This window comes from Podarcis pityusensis (genome assembly GCF_964106645.2).
Source record: "Podarcis pityusensis genome assembly, chromosome: 10".
Classification (NCBI taxonomy): Eukaryota; Metazoa; Chordata; class Lepidosauria; order Squamata; family Lacertidae; genus Podarcis; species Podarcis pityusensis.
In genome coordinates, this window is record NC_138035.1 from 34,475,955 (window position 1) to 34,495,399 (window position 19,445).

General features: G+C 40.2%; 1 long non-coding RNA gene across 1 annotated transcript; it reads right to left on the reverse strand.

Moving 5' to 3' along the window:
• Window positions 1-12,985: 12,985 nt before the first annotated feature.
• On the reverse strand, window positions 12,986-13,958 carry LOC308486178. The gene is made up of 2 exons (XR_013990994.1): window positions 13,842-13,958; window positions 12,986-13,150 (listed from the first exon to the last, which is right to left on the reverse strand). It is a non-coding gene; the product is annotated as an uncharacterized lncRNA (long non-coding RNA).
• Between the last annotated feature and the right edge of the window lie 5,487 nt (window positions 13,959-19,445).

The window sequence follows — 19,445 nt, forward strand, 5'->3', positions numbered from 1 at the left end:
GACAGAGCGATGGAGAAATTTCTGGACCAACAATGGGATATCAGTTTCACTCAAGGCATGATGGATAACAGCAACAACTGGATGAAAGAAAGACATGACATCTTACAAGGACAGGAAGAAACACTACGGACAGAATAATTGCCACACATAGGAAGAACAAGGATATAGTTTGAGTTTCTGACTTGTAGTTTTATAAATAATTTAATGTGTCAACATGAATAGAAGTTATTAATATTGAAGTTGTTGTATATAAGGGATTATTATTATGACCGGAATGTAATGGAAATTAATAAGATTTTGGAATGCAGAAATAAAGCAAATAACCAAGCCATCAATTCTAGCATGTGGGGGGGGGGGGCACCTTATCTAAATTATACAATTTGGTATTTGAACTATTGGTATTAATAATTGTATTGTAAATTGGTATTGCTGTAATGAGACTATTATAGGATTGTAATTAAAAATAAAAATTATTATAAAAACCCCAAACAGTAATTTCCAATGAGGAGGGCAGATTGAGCACTTCAGGAATTTATCTTGACTCTGATTAACTACTGTTAAGAAATATTTCTTAACCAAAACAGAGGCCCAGACAGGCACTCATATAGGAAGCCCTACTGATATTGACAGGATAGCAATAAGTTGCAATTAACTTGTCATATTCTTTTCCAGTGGGAATTAAGCCAGCCTTCTATGGCTTTGCACCAGTGAATATTGGGGAGGAAGGAAAAATAGGGGGAGGAATGACACCCAGTTCTTGGTAACGCACCTTCCAATGCAGGCCGTGTAGGCAGGATGGTCAAGAGCATCAGCAAAAGGCAGCATCTCACAGTCCTTCCTCGAAGCATTGTGTCCTTTTTGGGCAAGGCTCAGGAGACAAGACTTACAGAGAGAAAGAAGCGCTCTTGACTTGAGTGCCCCCAACAGAGTGGGAAGGGGGTTATTAAACTGCCCGGGATGCTGCTCTCCTCCAATCAGAAAACTGTTCATAACAAAGACCACTCAAAGTTTCCTTTCAATTTTGTGGCCAAAGCAAATATTTGACCTCTTGTCAGTTATTAAAACATGAGGAGATTAGGTTGATAAAGGGCAGGCTGAGGTAAATGAGACAAAATATCAGAAACAGTACATGAACAATGGCCTTAAATGTAAATAAATAGTTCAGTTCTTTCTTTCAGAACAAAGTTACACAAACACTGTATCACAAACCACAAAAAGACCCCACCAGCTCCAAACCTATATAGAGCTGTGTCATGTGAAGCATCTAACACCTGTTCTGGGATTAGCTATTCCAATCATATCACACCAGCTCTTTACCGTCAGCTGTGGGTCTGTTCCTAGGCCCAATTCAGAGTCCTGGTTTTAACCTTTAAAGCCATTAGCAGCCTTTGGGTCAGATTACCTAAAATGGATTGCCTCCTTGCCCAACCAAGAGACCGTATTGAATGCTAATCCTGGAAGACCTGCTCCCTGCCTTGCAGTCCTTTTCCCACCTGGCCTAATTTATGTGAATTTTTTCTACTTTGGTTGTGTATTGTTATGGCTACTTTTGTTACACTTGTAATTATGTAAATTCATGCTGTACATCACCATGAGCATGGTTTTAACTATATTTTTAAATATTATTATTATTATTATTATTATTATTATATATTTATTTCTACATCACCTTTCCCCCTGACAGTACTCAAGGCAGCTTACAGATAAAAACAAGAATTGTTAAAAACAAAGGGGGAGAAATCATTAAAAAGACATTAAAAGAATTAAAACTATATACCTATATAAAATCTGTTTAAAACATACCAGTGCTCCACCCCTTTCATTAAAAGCAGTCAGTTTCCAAGAGCCTGTTGGAAAGAGAAACTCTTCACCTGTCAGCAGAAGGACAACAAGGAGGGCGCCATTCTACCTTCTCCAGGGATGTAAGTCCAGAGTCTGGAAATGTGGTACCCAAATAAAATGATGGTGAAGATGCCTCCTTGGACCCATAGATCTTCTTTGGACACTCTTCATTGTCCATTCCAAAAGAAGAAAGGGTGTCTACCAGATTAAGGGTCTTTTTGGCAGTGGCACTCCAATTGTTTTGGTCTTTTCAACACCAGGTGATGATATCTTTTTGTTTTCCCCAAGTGTTTTAAGAACTTTTTCAACCTCTTCAGCATTTGTGCTGTGCTACATTATTCCATCTTTTGCTATTTCTGATTCTCTCCCCTTCAGTTACTTAGTAGTATGTTATCAGGGGAGGGGTGGTACCTCTGGTGGGGGACATGTCATACTCCTCCTGGGGTACTTTGCCCAACTTTGGTCCCCACCCTGCACCCAGCTCTCACCTGTGGCTCCTAGAAACTGTCAGCATGCGACAGCAGCCACACCTGGGGAATGGCTTTCGCTGGCCAGCTAAACCAGGTGAGGGCAGCCGATGGGTTTCAAACCATTGGTGAATTAAAGGACTCTCTTGCATGTGAAGACAGGCTCCTGGGGATTGAGCGGGTGGGACTAATAGTGGGTCCAACAGACAAGAAGGTGATTTCTGCACATGCTGTAGATGGAAATGAGGGGCAGATGGGGCTCATCAATCTGGGAAGGTAGCCCATCTAAGAAAAGGAAAATTCTGGACCTAAACATGCACTGCCTTGTGGAATATATTCAGGAGAAGAAAAGGTTAAGGCACAAACCGTACACATACTGACAGTGAAAGCGAGAAAGCTGACAGCTCAGATTGCTCCACAGCTCTCGAGGTTCTAAATTAGTTTTAACTTTGTTTTAACTTTGTGTTAAGTAGTTTCAACTTGTCTTACCAATATTTTATGGAGTGGAGACCAGAGGACATTTGCCCCGGAGATCTGTTTTTAATTAATTTTAAACCATAAGAATGGCATTTGTTTGTGGAGTACAGAGACTGGGTAGTGTGACGTGTCACTCTCTACCTATTATTGCTATAATTTACCATTTCCTTCAAGTAAGAAAGCCGCTGAGTGTTGTAACATCCTGCGCAAATTTGCTTTGCTCAATAGAAAAACCTGTCCTGTCTGGAGTTTAGCAACTAGGCCAGGAGTTGCTGAAAGGAATTAAAGGAATTAAAGGCAAAAGAATCTGCCCTATAGTTCAGTTCAAAATATTAAGTGAAGTAGATCCATCTGATATGGTGGTTACAAGAATGCAAAAAGAAAAAGATTGGAACAAGTTAAGCAAGCCAGACAAAGCCAAACCAACAAAGGAAGCTATCAAAATATTTCTCTCCCATTGATAGGACTCCCTCAAAGCAGGAAAGTACTACTCCTCTGGTGCAAGGAATCTCCATGCACTGTGAAATTGTGTAGAGCTTAGAAAAGAGAATGAGTGCTTTCCCTCTTCTCCCTCTGTTGTGTGAAGATGCCAGCACACAGGAAGCTGTTCAGGATCTTTTGTCATGGAACTGTCCCTGATCATAGCTGTCAACCTCTCCTTTTTTTGTGGAACATTCCCTTATTCCAGCACCGTTTCCCGCTGCTTCCCCCTGCTATCCCTGATTGTTAGATATCCCGTAGACTGTCCCTGGGACAGGTAAGGCTGCAGATCCCTTAATTTCAAATCTGAAAGTTGACAGCTCTGTCCCTGGTTCCCCATGGCTAATTCTCCACAGCCTTACCTGCTGTCTAGCTTGAACAAATCAGTTATGTTAACACAGTGATAAAAGGCTCCCAACTCAGGAAAGCCCAAGAGTCCAGTCTCGTGCCCTGAGGGCTTGGTTTTTTTGCCATTTGTGTATACCTGTGATGTGTATAACGATTTAACGATATGTGCTATGTTTTTGAGACCCTTTTGTTTACTTTTGCTTTCAGAGATCGGAGTGGCTTGCAGCAGTATATTGGGCAAAATGACATACAAAGGGATGTCTATTAAGAGAAATCCATGCAAAAATGTTGATGAATTATTGTGGGGACTTGTTTTTTAAAAATTATCAAAGTGATATGAAGATCTGAAATTAACAGGGCTGCCAACGGGCAATATAGTGGGTACACATGTACCAGGCCCCCAACCCAGCAAGGGTACTGAATTCTTAACTTCCATTTTTAAAAAGGTAAGCCAATCAAACATCTATAAAGAAAGCTAGAAAGCAAAATGTGGAGGCAACAATTAGGGGGATACAGAGAAGCTGCTATTGCCAAGAATGCTCAATAACTTAATCTCTGTTGTTAAGCTATCAGAGGAAGGAATGCTGACCACCCCTACCTGGGACTCCTAGATGGCCTCCAAGGCCGGCAGGAAAAAAAGAGGAATATCTTGTTATTCCTGCTAGTCTGGCACTGGATGAAGAGATTAGCTGTATGCATGTTTAAGTGCTGTCCTGCATGTCCACATTATTTCATTCAATCCCCAAGTGTCCTGCCTTTACAGTGGAAAACACAACTGGCTGTTTTTGGTATGATTTACTATATTTACTCAAAACTAATGCGCACCCTTTTTTGCCCAATTACATTGTGAAAATTACTGTGTGCATTAGATTCAATGGCACATTACATTCGAGTAAATACAGCAGTTTTGCAGGCCATGATTGATCAGGCCTTGGTCCCCAAAAGCCTCTCCCTGAGATTCCTGCCTTCATAAGTGCCTGAGCACCCAGAAAATTGTCCATGAAGCTGCTGGACAACCTTTGACAGAGCAAGCAAGGGAAAGCTGGCTTTCCCCTCCACGAGACCCTCCCCTTCTGGCTCCATCAGCATGGTTGGTTTTTTGTTGTTGTTGTTTAAGAGAGATTGCACAGAGAGAGATTTTTTAAAAAATGAACATACAGACACAACCAACTAACCAATCCTTTTCTAAAAACTCGCTTACAACAAAGGTAGCAGCGGTGAAGGCGTGACAGATCAGAAGCCCCCCGGGCCAGGCTGTCCAATCAGCGCTCAAGCCAGCTCCAGGCACCCTTCCATTTGGGAATGTTGATACAGCAGAGGGGAGCAGAGAGAAATGTGTTTGTGTGTGTGTGTATTTTAAAACCTGGCTCCCTCCACTTGCACAAGTTCTGAGAGGGGCGGGGGAAGGAGAAGGAGGAGGAAAAGCGGAATGCAGTGGAGGCAGCAGGCTGACTGAAACTCGTTATAAAAAGTGCACATTTTGCCGATGCACACTACATTCACCAGCAAATACGTTTTTTGTTTCTTTTTTATTTTTCTTTCTTTTATTAGTTTTCCAGATTTTAACAAATCAGTCCATATTTTTTAAATTTTATACAATTTTTTAAATAATTTCCCATATGTGTTACAAACATATGTCCAATTCCTCCTGTTGTTGCTACATTCCTTCTTCTTTTCATCGCCTTCACGTCCTTCTGCTAGTTTTAATCCATTGTCATAGCCGGCCTTGATTATTTCCATACAGTCAGCACCACTGTGGTTTCCCAAACATATAGAAATCCATTTCGTGCATGCAGCCCTTCTGGCACTCTGTTCCCAGACCTGGTGTGTGAAGAGATCAACTGCCCTCGTTGTCTATCCATTTACAGTCCACTCCTTAGAAAACATTCCTTACGTTGTTCAAGGACAAGCTGAGCTACAAATAACTCCCCAGCAAGTCACCCATTCTGCCATTAAAACTCAGGGATCACTTTCCAGAGCTTTTTATTTCAAGGTTTTGAAACAAAATGGCGCTGGCGCATTAGACTTGAGCAAATACGGTACTTGCAAGTAATTCTCTTGAATAAATGAGGCTCCTCTCCTACCTAGCAAAAGTTTGGGTATGATTCACTTGATATTGTTATGTTGACTTTATACTGCAGTGTCCGCCCCACCCCAATGTGGTTTTTCATGTCAGCTCCACAGCCACTGCTGATTTGCTTGTCGTCACTGGGCTGTTACTGACTCATATGCACTAAGCATAAATCAAAAGTGCAAAATATATTTTTAAAAAATCAGCAAATACACCCATATAATCAATGCACACTTTACAGCTACAGAAGGTGAAAATTCCTATAGGCTGCACTTTAACATAAGGTTGCTTTTTTGTGTTTATTAAGGTTGACAAAATTGTGGGGGGTGTTTGCCCCCCTGAGAGTTCTGAAACTGCACATATTTGTTGATTCTTGTTGTATATTTGTATTTTGCTTTTCAGCTCAGGAACTCATGGCTGTGTACCTTGTCCTCCCCTCTTTTTATCTTTGCAACAGCCCTGTGAGACAGACTAGGATAACTTAGAATCATAGAATCATAGAGTTGGAAGAGACCACAAGGGCCATCGAGTCCAACCCCCTGCCAAGCAGGAAACACCATCAGAGCACTCCTGACATATGGTTGTCAAGCCTCTGCTTAAAGACCTCCAAAGAAGGAGACTCCACCACACTCCTTGGCAGCAAATTCCACTGTCGAACAGCTCTTACTGTCAGGAAGTTCTTCCTAATGTTTAGGTGGAATCTTCTTTCTTGTAGTTTGGATCCATTGCTCCGTGTCCACTTCTCTGGAGCAGCAGAAAACAACCTTTCTCCCTCCTCTATGTGACATCCTTTTATATATTTGAACATGGCTATCGTATCACCCCTTAACCTCCTCTTCTCCAGGCTAAACATGCCCAGCTCCCTTAGCCGTTCCTCATAAGGCATCGTTTCCTTTTTTCTTTTTCTTTTTTTCTTTTTTAAATGATATTTATTAAAATTTCAAAAAAAGATTACATTGATAAGAAAAATAACAATAGAAAAAAGAAAAATACAAAGTACAAAAACAAAACAATTAAAAACAATTCCATCTTTTCATCACTTCTTTTACATTTACTTGTTTCCCGGACCTCCTCATACCTCCCTTTTTTGTATTCCAATTCAATTTATTAGTCCAGCAATTCCTTTCCCTCCTTTTTAATCCTGATCTTTAATCTTAATATATTATAGCATTAGGTTTTTACGTATTGAAAACCAATTTTTCCATATTCTTTTATACCATTACAGCTAGAAACCACTTAACTTCAATCCAACATCATTCTAACATTCATTAATTTTACAATATTTCTGTAAGTAGTCTTTAAATTTCTTCCAATCTTCTTCCACCGACTCTTCTCCCTGGTCTCGGATTCTGCCAGTCATTTCCGCCAATTCCATGTAGTCCATCATTTTCATCTGCCATTCCTCCAGTGTGGGTAGATCTTGTGTCTTCCAATGCTTTGCAATAAGTATTCTTGCTGCTGTTGTAGCATACATAAATAAAGTTCTGTCCTTCTTTAACACCGACTGGCCGACTATGCCCAGGAGGAAGGCCTCTGGTTTCTTCAAGAAGGTATATTTAAATACCTTTTTTAATTCATTATAAATCATCTCCCAGAAAACCTTAATCCTTGGGCACGTCCACCAAAGGTGAAAGAATGTACCTTCAGTTTCTTTACATTTCCAACATTTATTATCGGGCAAATGGTAGATTTTTGCAAGCTTGACTGGGGTTATGTACCACCTGTATATCATTTTCATAATATTCTCTCTTAAGGCATTACATGCCGTAAACTTCATACCTGTGGTCCATAACTGTTCCCAGTCAGCCATCATTATGTTATGTCCAACGTCTTGTGCCCATTTAATCATAGCAGATTTCACCGTTTCATCCTGAGTATTCCATTTCAGCAGCAAGTTATACATTTTTGACAAAATCTTAGTTTTGGGTTCTAACAATTCTGTTTCTAATTTTGATTTTTCCACCTGGAAGCTGATTTTCTTATCCAAATTGTATGCCTCCATTATCTGATAATAATGAAGCCAGTCTTGCACTTTATTTTTTAGTTTTTCAAAACTCTGCAGTTTCAATCTATCTCCATCTTGTTCCAAAATTTCCCAATATTTCGGCCATTTGACCTCCATATTGAGCTTTTTCAGAGTTTCGCTTCCATCGGTGACAACCACCTTGGGGTTTTATTTTCCAATAAGTCCTTATATCTTATCCAGACATTAAATAATGCTTTCCTGACAATATGGTTTTTAAATGCTTTATGTGCTTTGACCTTATCATACCACAGATATGCATGCCATCCAAATACATTGTTAAAGCCTTCTAGGTCCAAAATGTCAGTGTTTTCAAGAAGCAGCCATTCTTTCAACCAGCAAAAAGCTGCTCATTCATAATAAAGTTTGAGGTCTGGCAGGGCAAATCCACCTCTTTCCTTTGCATCTGTTAGTATTTTAAATTTTATTCTGGGCTTCTTGCCCTGCCAGACAAATCTAGAAATATCTCTCTGCCACTTCTTGAAACAGTCCATCTTGTCCACAATTTGCAATGTCTGAAACAAAAACAACATTCTAGGCAATACATTCATTTTTATCGCGGCAATACAGCTCAGCAGTGAAAGCTTCAAATTTGACCAGATTTCTAAATCTTTTTTCACTTCCGTCCAACATTTTTCATAATTATCTTTAAATAAGTTCCCATTTTTTGCTGTCATGTTAATCCCCAGGTTTTTAACTTTCTTAACCACTGTTAAACCTGTCTCATTCTGAAACCTCTCTCTCTCCATTGGTGTTAAATTTTTCTCTAAAACCTTAGTTTTTAACTTATTCAATTTAAACCCTGCAACTTGACCAAATTCTTGAATCAGTTCTAAAACCCTTTTGGTACTAGATTCTGGCTCCTGTAACGTCAGTACTAAGTCATCTGCAAATGCTCTCAATTTGTACTGTTTGGCTCCGACCTGTATACCTTTAACCAACTGGTCCCTTCTGATCATATTCAGCAGAACCTCCAGGACCGATATAAAAAGCAATGGGGAGATTGGGCAACCTTGTCGTGTCCCTTTTTCTATCTTAAATTCTTCCATCACCACATTATTTACAATTAATTTAGCCTTTTGTTCCGAATATATTGCACTTATACCATTTTCAAAACCTTGGCCTACCCCCATACCCTGTAGATTTTTTTTCATAAAAGTCCAAGAAATATTGTCAAAAGCTTTCTCCGCGTCCACAAATATTAAAACTGCCTTAGTATTTATATTCACTTGTAATTTTTCTAAAATATTAATTATGTTTCTCATGTTATCAGATAGATGTCTTCCTGGGAGAAAGCCTGCTTGGTCCTTGTGTATCTCTTCCGCTAAAACTCTTTTTAATCTTTTAGCCAAAATGTCAGCGAAAATTTTGTAATCCACATTAAGCAATGATATGGGGCGATAGTTCTTAAGCTGCGTCTTTTCAGTCTCTATTTTCGGTACAAGTGTGATATATGCTTCTTTCCACGACTCTGGTGCCCTTTTCCCCTCCATTATTTCATTACAGACCTCTTTCAAAGGTTGTACTAGCCATTCTTTTAAGGATCTGTAGTATCTAGAAGTCAGTCCATCCGGTCCTGGAGATTTACCCGATTGCATGTTCTGAATGGCACCTTCTATCTCCTGTTCAGTTATTTTGTAGTTCAACATTAATTTATTTTCTTGAGAGATTTTTTGTAATCCATTTGTTTTCAAAAATCGATCTACATCAGTTTCTTTCAGTGGCCCTTGTGTATATAGTTGTTTAAAGTACCTCTGGAAACAATTTCTAATCTCAGCTGGGTTCTGTATATTCCTTCCTTCCACTTCTAAATTTGTAACTGTATTTAATTTTTGTCTTTTTTTCATTTGCCAAGCCAACAATTTCCCACATTTATTAGCCGACTCGAATGTCTTTTGTCGCATTTGTTTAATTTTCCATTCTATCTCCTGGTTCATCATTTTCATATATTGCACTTGATATAACTTTATTTCTCTCAAAATCTCTTGAGACTTTGGTTTTGTTCTCAATCTTTTTTCACTTTCCTTTATTTTCTCCAATATTTTATCCTTCTTCTCATTTTGGATTCTCTTCTTTGATCTGTTGTATCAAGAACCCTCTCATAACCGCTTTACTTGCGTCCCAGATTACTCTTTTTTCCACATTGGTGCTCATATTTATCTCAAAATAATCTCTCAAGGTTTTTTGGGCCTTCTTAAGCACTTCTTCATCTCTAAATAAGGTGTCATTCATCCTCCATCTAAAGGAGCCAGTTGGTGTTAGTTTCATTTCCATCTTAACAGCATTATGGTCGGAGCAGGTTTTTGGGCAGATTTCCACTTTTCTTGTCTTTGGTGCCATTCCTCTAGTTACCCATATTTGGTCAATTCTTGTCCATGTCATATTGGCTTCAGAAAAGAAGGTTCCTTCTTTAGCCATGGGGTTCCTTGTTCTCCAAATATCGACTAAGTCCAAGTTGTCTGTCATCTCAAAAAAAGTTTTCAGTAGTCTACCATCCTTAGTGACTACCTGTCTTTGTGCCTTGTCCATATGTGTGGATACCACTCCATTCATGCCTCCCATCAAAATCATGTTATAATCCAAATAGTCCATCAGGGTCTCATGCAACTTCTTAAAAAAATCAGATTTCCCCTCATTTGGTGCATAAATTCCTACTATCAAAAATTTTTCTCCTTGTGTTTGAATTTCAGTTGCCACAAATCTTCCTTGGTCATCTTTAAAAATAAATTTCGGTGATAATCTGTCCTTTGCATAAATCACTACCCCTCTTTTTTTAACCTTGTCCGATGAAATAAACTCCTGACCAAGTCTTTTATTAATCAATAGTTTCCTGTGTAACCTTGTTATATGTGTTTCTTGTAGACAAATCAAGTCGAATTGTTCCTTTTTTAATAAATGAAACACAGATCTCCTTTTCTGAGGGGAGTTCAAGCCATTACAGTTCCAACTTAGTAGTTGCAGAGCCATGATGTAACTACTTTACTTCTCCTCCAACAGCACCCAGTGCCTGTTCCTGTTCTGTCGGTGGTATCACCTTCTTCAGGCGGTCTTTTAGTTCCGGAGGTAAATCTGGTGTGTCTAAAGTTTCTCTTACAAGTGCTCTTAGCTCTCCTGTAACTTTCTTCTGCAGGTCTTCTCCGTGGTCTCTCCAAAATTTATCTTTGTCGTCTTCTGATCTTATTTTTATCTTCTTCCCTTTATAGCTAAAGGATAGGCCTTGGGGGAATTCCCACCTAAAAATGATTCCGTTGCTTCTCAACAGGGTAGCCAAATCTTTATAATTGGACCTAAGGTCCAAAAGATGTTTTGGAATATCCTTAAATATCTCCACTTTTGACTGTTGTATTTCCAAGGTCTTCTGGAAATGCAGACTCAAGATTTTATCTCTCTCCTCTTTTGTTCGGAGGGTGATCAAAGTCTCTCACCCTGTTCTTTCTCCCTCCTTTTCCAAGCCTAAAAGCACTCACTATCTTGAAACTATCCTTCCCCAAATCTGGGTTCCAAAAGTCTGCAAATTCCTGCGTAAGAAATTCAATCAAATTGTCTTTCTCCACTTCAGGTACAGCCCTGACCCTTAAATTCACTTGTTTCTCCTTCAACTCAATCATAGACAGTATTGACTTTTCTGTGCTTTAGCTTTTCTGACTTTGTGTCTACACGCGCTGGCTATTTGTTTGAATTCCTCTTTGGTGGTTTCCCCCCTTTTCCATTTTTTGTACACATCCTTTTTTAATCTTAACTCAGTTAAAAGTTCTTTAGATAGCCACCCTGGCTTCTTTAGGCACCTTCCATGTTTCCGTCTCATTGGTATTGCCTGACGTTGTGCTTTTAGTATCTCCCTCTTAACAAACTCCCAGCCATCATGAACTCCCTTTCCTTTTAAAGACTAGGATACATCAGCAGCAGTTCTTGCCAAATGGATTGTGTAAGTGGATGCAGGGCCCCCAATCGACATGCAGCAAACTGCCTTAGGAAATCTTGTTGGTATCACTGGAACTTCAGAAGGGAAGAAGGGAAATCGGAGAGAACCCAAAATGGACAGATGCGCCCATTCCTATACAGTTTTAAGACCATGTTCCCTGTTTTCCAACCCAAGAGTAAAAGCAGGCTGGGAGGCATGCAAGATAGTTTTATCTTGCCTAAAGACAGCTGAAACCCTGCTGCCTGCTGTTTTTTGGAAGACTGTCAATATCCGTTCGACTTCTTCTGCAACAGAGTTCAAGGCTAGCAGCTTCAACTCCTGAAAATAAACACTATACAAAGGGTATGGGTTGGTTGTGCTTAAGACTGCATTCCTGTACTCACTTACCTGGAGTAAATCTCCTTGAACTCAATGAGCTTTACTTCAGTGACACTAAAAGCCCATTGAAACTAAAGGAACAAGTTAATTGTGACTAATGCAAGTTCTGTTGTCAATTAAACTAACCCCATCGCAGGCATGGTTAGAATTGCCCTGTGAGGGGCTTCCGGTTCCACATTGCCTTAATGCAGGCAGCTCCCACAACAGTGGGAGATTGTTGGCGAAGGAAAAACAAGGGTGATTGAGGGTAAATATCCTTGCAAATTCCCCCTAGGGACAAGGAGGAATGGGCTTCACTCGCAGTTTGTCTCAGTACCTCTGGATTGCCAGAGACAGGGAGGCGCTGACTGCAAAAGCACTTTGCCTGCTGAAAACCCTCCAAGGCCACCATTAAGAAGCAGACGTTCTCCTGTTAATTAGAGCTTAATTGGACTAAAGTACAGGTGTGTACTGGAAAAGATGGGGTCACAAACTGCGGAACATAAACAACTGCAAGGACTTTAAGGTTTGAATTAGAGCTAAAATCTCATTCGGTGCCAAAGACGGTATTGGGTGAGGGGAGCCTACGGTTTCTTTATTTAAATTTTTCTTCTCTACAGTTATGACTTTGCAACCCTCCTCTGAATGTTTAGTTCAATTTATATTTGTACAACGAGGATGGAAGACATTGGATTATAGATATGGGATATAACATTAAACGGAACTGTGTGTGTAAAAAAAAAGGAAAAGGGAAGGGAAGCTCTATTTTGCAAAAGGTTTATGATGGAAACTTAAAGCTGACTTTTCCATCCTTTATTATTTATGGAGTGAACTGAATAACGCTAAGAGGACTTGGAATTTAATTTAATTGGAAGTATAATTGCTCATTTATCTTCATTTGGACAGAAGGATGAAAGGAGTCTGTGAACTTGCCAATGAACTTATAAGGTTCATTATTGAGTCATCTGCAGTTTGACAGACCACTCTTCTCCCCAGGCTGAGTGGAAAAATTGTGAAAACAGGTTATTTATTGGGACAGAGTGATTTTTGCAGCTGTTGTTAAAGTTGTAAAACAACGAAGCATGGGACAGAGCGATGGAGAAATTTCTGGACCAACAATGGGATATCAGTTTCACTCAAGGCATGATGGATAACAGCAACAACTGGATGAAAGAAAGACATGACATCTTACAAGGACAGGAAGAAACACTACGGACAGAATAATTGCCACACATAGGAAGAACAAGGATATAGTTTGAGTTTCTGACTTGTAGTTTTATAAATAATTTAATGTGTCAACATGAATAGAAGTTATTAATATTGAAGTTGTTGTATATAAGGGATTATTATTATGACCGGAATGTAATGGAAATTAATAAGATTTTGGAATGCAGAAATAAAGCAAATAACCAAGCCATCAATTCTAGCATGTGGGGGGGGGGGCACCTTATCTAAATTATACAATTTGGTATTTGAACTATTGGTATTAATAATTGTATTGTAAATTGGTATTGCTGTAATGAGACTATTATAGGATTGTAATTAAAAATAAAAATTATTATAAAAACCCCAAACAGTAATTTCCAATGAGGAGGGCAGATTGAGCACTTCAGGAATTTATCTTGACTCTGATTAACTACTGTTAAGAAATATTTCTTAACCAAAACAGAGGCCCAGACAGGCACTCATATAGGAAGCCCTACTGATATTGACAGGATAGCAATAAGTTGCAATTAACTTGTCATATTCTTTTCCAGTGGGAATTAAGCCAGCCTTCTATGGCTTTGCACCAGTGAATATTGGGGAGGAAGGAAAAATAGGGGGAGGAATGACACCCAGTTCTTGGTAACGCACCTTCCAATGCAGGCCGTGTAGGCAGGATGGTCAAGAGCATCAGCAAAAGGCAGCATCTCACAGTCCTTCCTCGAAGCATTGTGTCCTTTTTGGGCAAGGCTCAGGAGACAAGACTTACAGAGAGAAAGAAGCGCTCTTGACTTGAGTGCCCCCAACAGAGTGGGAAGGGGGTTATTAAACTGCCCGGGATGCTGCTCTCCTCCAATCAGAAAACTGTTCATAACAAAGACCACTCAAAGTTTCCTTTCAATTTTGTGGCCAAAGCAAATATTTGACCTCTTGTCAGTTATTAAAACATGAGGAGATTAGGTTGATAAAGGGCAGGCTGAGGTAAATGAGACAAAATATCAGAAACAGTACATGAACAATGGCCTTAAATGTAAATAAATAGTTCAGTTCTTTCTTTCAGAACAAAGTTACACAAACACTGTATCACAAACCACAAAAAGACCCCACCAGCTCCAAACCTATATAGAGCTGTGTCATGTGAAGCATCTAACACCTGTTCTGGGATTAGCTATTCCAATCATATCACACCAGCTCTTTACCGTCAGCTGTGGGTCTGTTCCTAGGCCCAATTCAGAGTCCTGGTTTTAACCTTTAAAGCCATTAGCAGCCTTTGGGTCAGATTACCTAAAATGGATTGCCTCCTTGCCCAACCAAGAGACCGTATTGAATGCTAATCCTGGAAGACCTGCTCCCTGCCTTGCAGTCCTTTTCCCACCTGGCCTAATTTATGTGAATTTTTTCTACTTTGGTTGTGTATTGTTATGGCTACTTTTGTTACACTTGTAATTATGTAAATTCATGCTGTACATCACCATGAGCATGGTTTTAACTATATTTTTAAATATTATTATTATTATTATTATTATTATTATATATTTATTTCTACATCACCTTTCCCCCTGACAGTACTCAAGGCAGCTTACAGATAAAAACAAGAATTGTTAAAAACAAAGGGGGAGAAATCATTAAAAAGACATTAAAAGAATTAAAACTATATACCTATATAAAATCTGTTTAAAACATACCAGTGCTCCACCCCTTTCATTAAAAGCAGTCAGTTTCCAAGAGCCTGTTGGAAAGAGAAACTCTTCACCTGTCAGCAGAAGGACAACAAGGAGGGCGCCATTCTACCTTCTCCAGGGATGTAAGTCCAGAGTCTGGAAATGTGGTACCCAAATAAAATGATGGTGAAGATGCCTCCTTGGACCCATAGATCTTCTTTGGACACTCTTCATTGTCCATTCCAAAAGAAGAAAGGGTGTCTACCAGATTAAGGGTCTTTTTGGCAGTGGCACTCCAATTGTTTTGGTCTTTTCAACACCAGGTGATGATATCTTTTTGTTTTCCCCAAGTGTTTTAAGAACTTTTTCAACCTCTTCAGCATTTGTGCTGTGCTACATTATTCCATCTTTTGCTATTTCTGATTCTCTCCCCTTCAGTTACTTAGTAGTATGTTATCAGGGGAGGGGTGGTACCTCTGGTGGGGGACATGTCATACTCCTCCTGGGGTACTTTGCCCAACTTTGGTCCCCACCCTGCACCCAGCTCTCACCTGTGGCTCCTAGAAACTGTCAGCATGCGACAGCAGCCACACCTGGGGAATGGCTTTCGCTGGCCAGCTAAACCAGGTGAGGGCAGCCGATGGGTTTCAAACCATTGGTGAATTAAAGGACTCTCTTGCATGTGAAGACAGGCTCCTGGGGATTGAGCGGGTGGGACTAATAGTGGGTCCAACAGACAAGAAGGTGATTTCTGCACATGCTGTAGATGGAAATGAGGGGCAGATGGGGCTCATCAATCTGGGAAGGTAGCCCATCTAAGAAAAGGAAAATTCTGGACCTAAACATGCACTGCCTTGTGGAATATATTCAGGAGAAGAAAAGGTTAAGGCACAAACCGTACACATACTGACAGTGAAAGCGAGAAAGCTGACAGCTCAGATTGCTCCACAGCTCTCGAGGTTCTAAATTAGTTTTAACTTTGTTTTAACTTTGTGTTAAGTAGTTTCAACTTGTCTTACCAATATTTTATGGAGTGGAGACCAGAGGACATTTGCCCCGGAGATCTGTTTTTAATTAATTTTAAACCATAAGAATGGCATTTGTTTGTGGAGTACAGAGACTGGGTAGTGTGACGTGTCACTCTCTACCTATTATTGCTATAATTTACCATTTCCTTCAAGTAAGAAAGCCGCTGAGTGTTGTAACATCCTGCGCAAATTTGCTTTGCTCAATAGAAAAACCTGTCCTGTCTGGAGTTTAGCAACTAGGCCAGGAGTTGCTGAAAGGAATTAAAGGAATTAAAGGCAAAAGAATCTGCCCTATAGTTCAGTTCAAAATATTAAGTGAAGTAGATCCATCTGATATGGTGGTTACAAGAATGCAAAAAGAAAAAGATTGGAACAAGTTAAGCAAGCCAGACAAAGCCAAACCAACAAAGGAAGCTATCAAAATATTTCTCTCCCATTGATAGGACTCCCTCAAAGCAGGAAAGTACTACTCCTCTGGTGCAAGGAATCTCCATGCACTGTGAAATTGTGTAGAGCTTAGAAAAGAGAATGAGTGCTTTCCCTCTTCTCCCTCTGTTGTGTGAAGATGCCAGCACACAGGAAGCTGTTCAGGATCTTTTGTCATGGAACTGTCCCTGATCATAGCTGTCAACCTCTCCTTTTTTTGTGGAACATTCCCTTATTCCAGCACCGTTTCCCGCTGCTTCCCCCTGCTATCCCTGATTGTTAGATATCCCGTAGACTGTCCCTGGGACAGGTAAGGCTGCAGATCCCTTAATTTCAAATCTGAAAGTTGACAGCTCTGTCCCTGGTTCCCCATGGCTAATTCTCCACAGCCTTACCTGTTGTCTAGCTTGAACAAATCAGTTATGTTAACACAGTGATAAAAGGCTCCCAACTCAGGAAAGCCCAAGAGTCCAGTCTTGTGCCCTGAGGAGTTTTTTTGGCCATTTGTCTATACCTGTGATGTGTATAATGATTTAACCTTATGTGCTATAATGTTTTTTTGTGACCAGTTTGTTTACTTTTGATTTCAGGCTTTAACCAGTATTTGATTGACCAATAAAATTTGGTTTGATCCCTACACAAATCTGGAGTGGAGTCTCTATTATGGTTGCATGGCACCTTGTATTCCTGCTTCTGGCAACTCCTGCAGGCAGTGGAGAGACATGCCTGAATCCAAAGCTATAGCCAGTACTATTTTTCTAGAAAAAGAGGTGCAGGAACTCAGCAGGAATGCCTTACTTGTTCTCTTATAATGGTAATGGTGCCCACCTGAGCGGTGCCACCAGAGTTCTGAGTTCCGGTGAATTCTGGCTGGAAAATGCCCTGGCTGCATTTATGGGAGAAACAAGACTTTCTGGGGTGTTAATGCTGTCAGCCCCTCCATCATAGGCTCAGGGTGTGTGTGTGTGTGTGTGTGTGTGTGTGTATACACACCATATATCCTAAAGACACCAGTGTCTTTGCTGTCCCTCATTCTGGGGAAATCAAATCCTGGATAAGTACCTAGAACTACTGGAATCTTGCACTGCTCATAGATTGGGGTGGTGTGCAACAGTATATTATGCAAAATGACATACAAAGATGTGCATATTAGGAGAAATTCATGCAATAATATTGATGAATTCTTCTGAGGACTTGGGTTTTTAAAAAAAATTATCACAGTGATGTGAAGATCTTAAATTAACAGGACTGCCAACAGGCAATGTAGGGGGTACACATGTACCAGGCCCCCAATACAGCAAGGGCCCTGGATTCTTAACATTCTTTTTAAAAAGAGGGCAAGCCAATCAAACATCTATAAAAAAAGCTAGAAAGCAAAATGTGGAGGCAACAATTAGGGAGATACAGAGAAGCTGCTATTGCCAAGAATGCTCAATAACATAAACTCTGTTGTTAAGCAATCAGAGGAAGGAATGCTGACCGTCCCTACCTGGTACTCCCAGACAGGCCTCCCAGGGTGGCAGAAAAAAAGAGGTATATCTTGTTATTGCTGCTAGTCTGGCACTGGATGAAGAGATTAGCTGTATGCATGTTTAAGTGCTGCCCTGCATGTCCACATTATTTCATTCACTCACCAAGTATCCTGCTTTTACAGTGGAAAACACAACTTGCTGTTTTTGGTATGATTTACTTGCAGGTAAATCATATAATTTAATAATATAATATAATATAATATAAAAATCATATAATATAAAGGGGCGCAGGTGGCGCTGTGGGTTAAACCACAGAGCCTAGGATTTGCTGATCAGAAGGTCGGCGGTTCAAATCCCCACGACGGGGTGAGCTCCAGTTGCTCGGTCCCAGCTCCTGCCAACCTAGTAGTTCGAAAGCACGCCCAAGTGCAAGTAGATAAATAGGTACCACTCTGGCAGGAAGGTAAACGGCATTTCTGTGCAATGCTCTGGTTCGCCAGAAGCGGCTTAGTCATGCTGGCCACATGACCCGGAAGCTGTATGCTGGCTCCCTCGACCAATAAAGCGAGATGAGCGCCGCAACCCCAGAGGCGGCCACGACTGGACCTAATGGTCAGGGGTCTCTTTACCTTTCTTTTTACTTGCAGGTAAATGAATAAATGAGGCTTCTCTGCTACCTAGTAAAAGTGGTGATATTGCAGTGTCCAGCCCACCTAAATGCAATTTTCCAAGGCAGCCACACAACCACTACTGGTCTCCTTGTCATCACTGGGCTACCATTGATTCATATGCAGTAACCACAAAAAATGTAAAATATAAAACGAATCAGCAAATGCAGCCATAAAATCATCGCACACCTTAAAGTTAGAGAAAGTTAAAATTCTTATTTAAAAAATCAACAAGGTTGACAAAATTTCTTTCTGAATGTGTTTATTTTGCTGAGAGGTCTGAAGCTGCACTCATTTGCTGCTTCTTGTTGTTTATTTGTATTTTGTTTTTCAGCTCAGGAGCTCAAGCCTGTGTACCTTGTTCTCCCCTCTTTTTATCTTTGCAATTGCCCCATGAGACAGACTAGGATAATTTTATATATATACATAAACATCAGTTCTTGCCTATGGACTGAGTGGGTGGATGTCGGGCCCCCAGTCAACATGCAGTCAACTGGCCCGGGAAATCCAGTGTTGGCATCACTGGAACTTCAGAAGGGAAATCTGAGAGAAACCAAATTTGACAGATGCACCCATTCCTAAACAGTTTTAAGACCATGTTCCCTGTTTTCCAACCCAAGAGTAAAAGTAGGATGGGAGGCATGCAAGATATTTATTTTATCCTGCCTAGCTAAAGACAGCTGAAACTCTGCTGCCGGGTGGTTTTTGGAAGGCTGTCACTATCCATTCAACTTTTTCAGCAACAGAGTTCAAGGCTAGCAGCTTCAGTTCCTGAAAATCAACATTATTCAACTGTAGCAATATTTATTCAATGCCAAAAGATGTAATCTAATCTGGAAAATAGGACAGCCTTGGGAACAACCTGACAGACCTGTTTGCAAGTTATGAACAAACTCAATCAGCTTACGAGAGAGAGAGAGAGAGAGAGAGAGAGAGAGAGAGAGAGAGAGAGAGAGAGAGGAGTGTCTCCTTTATCAGATCAGTTGGCAGCTTTGTGCAA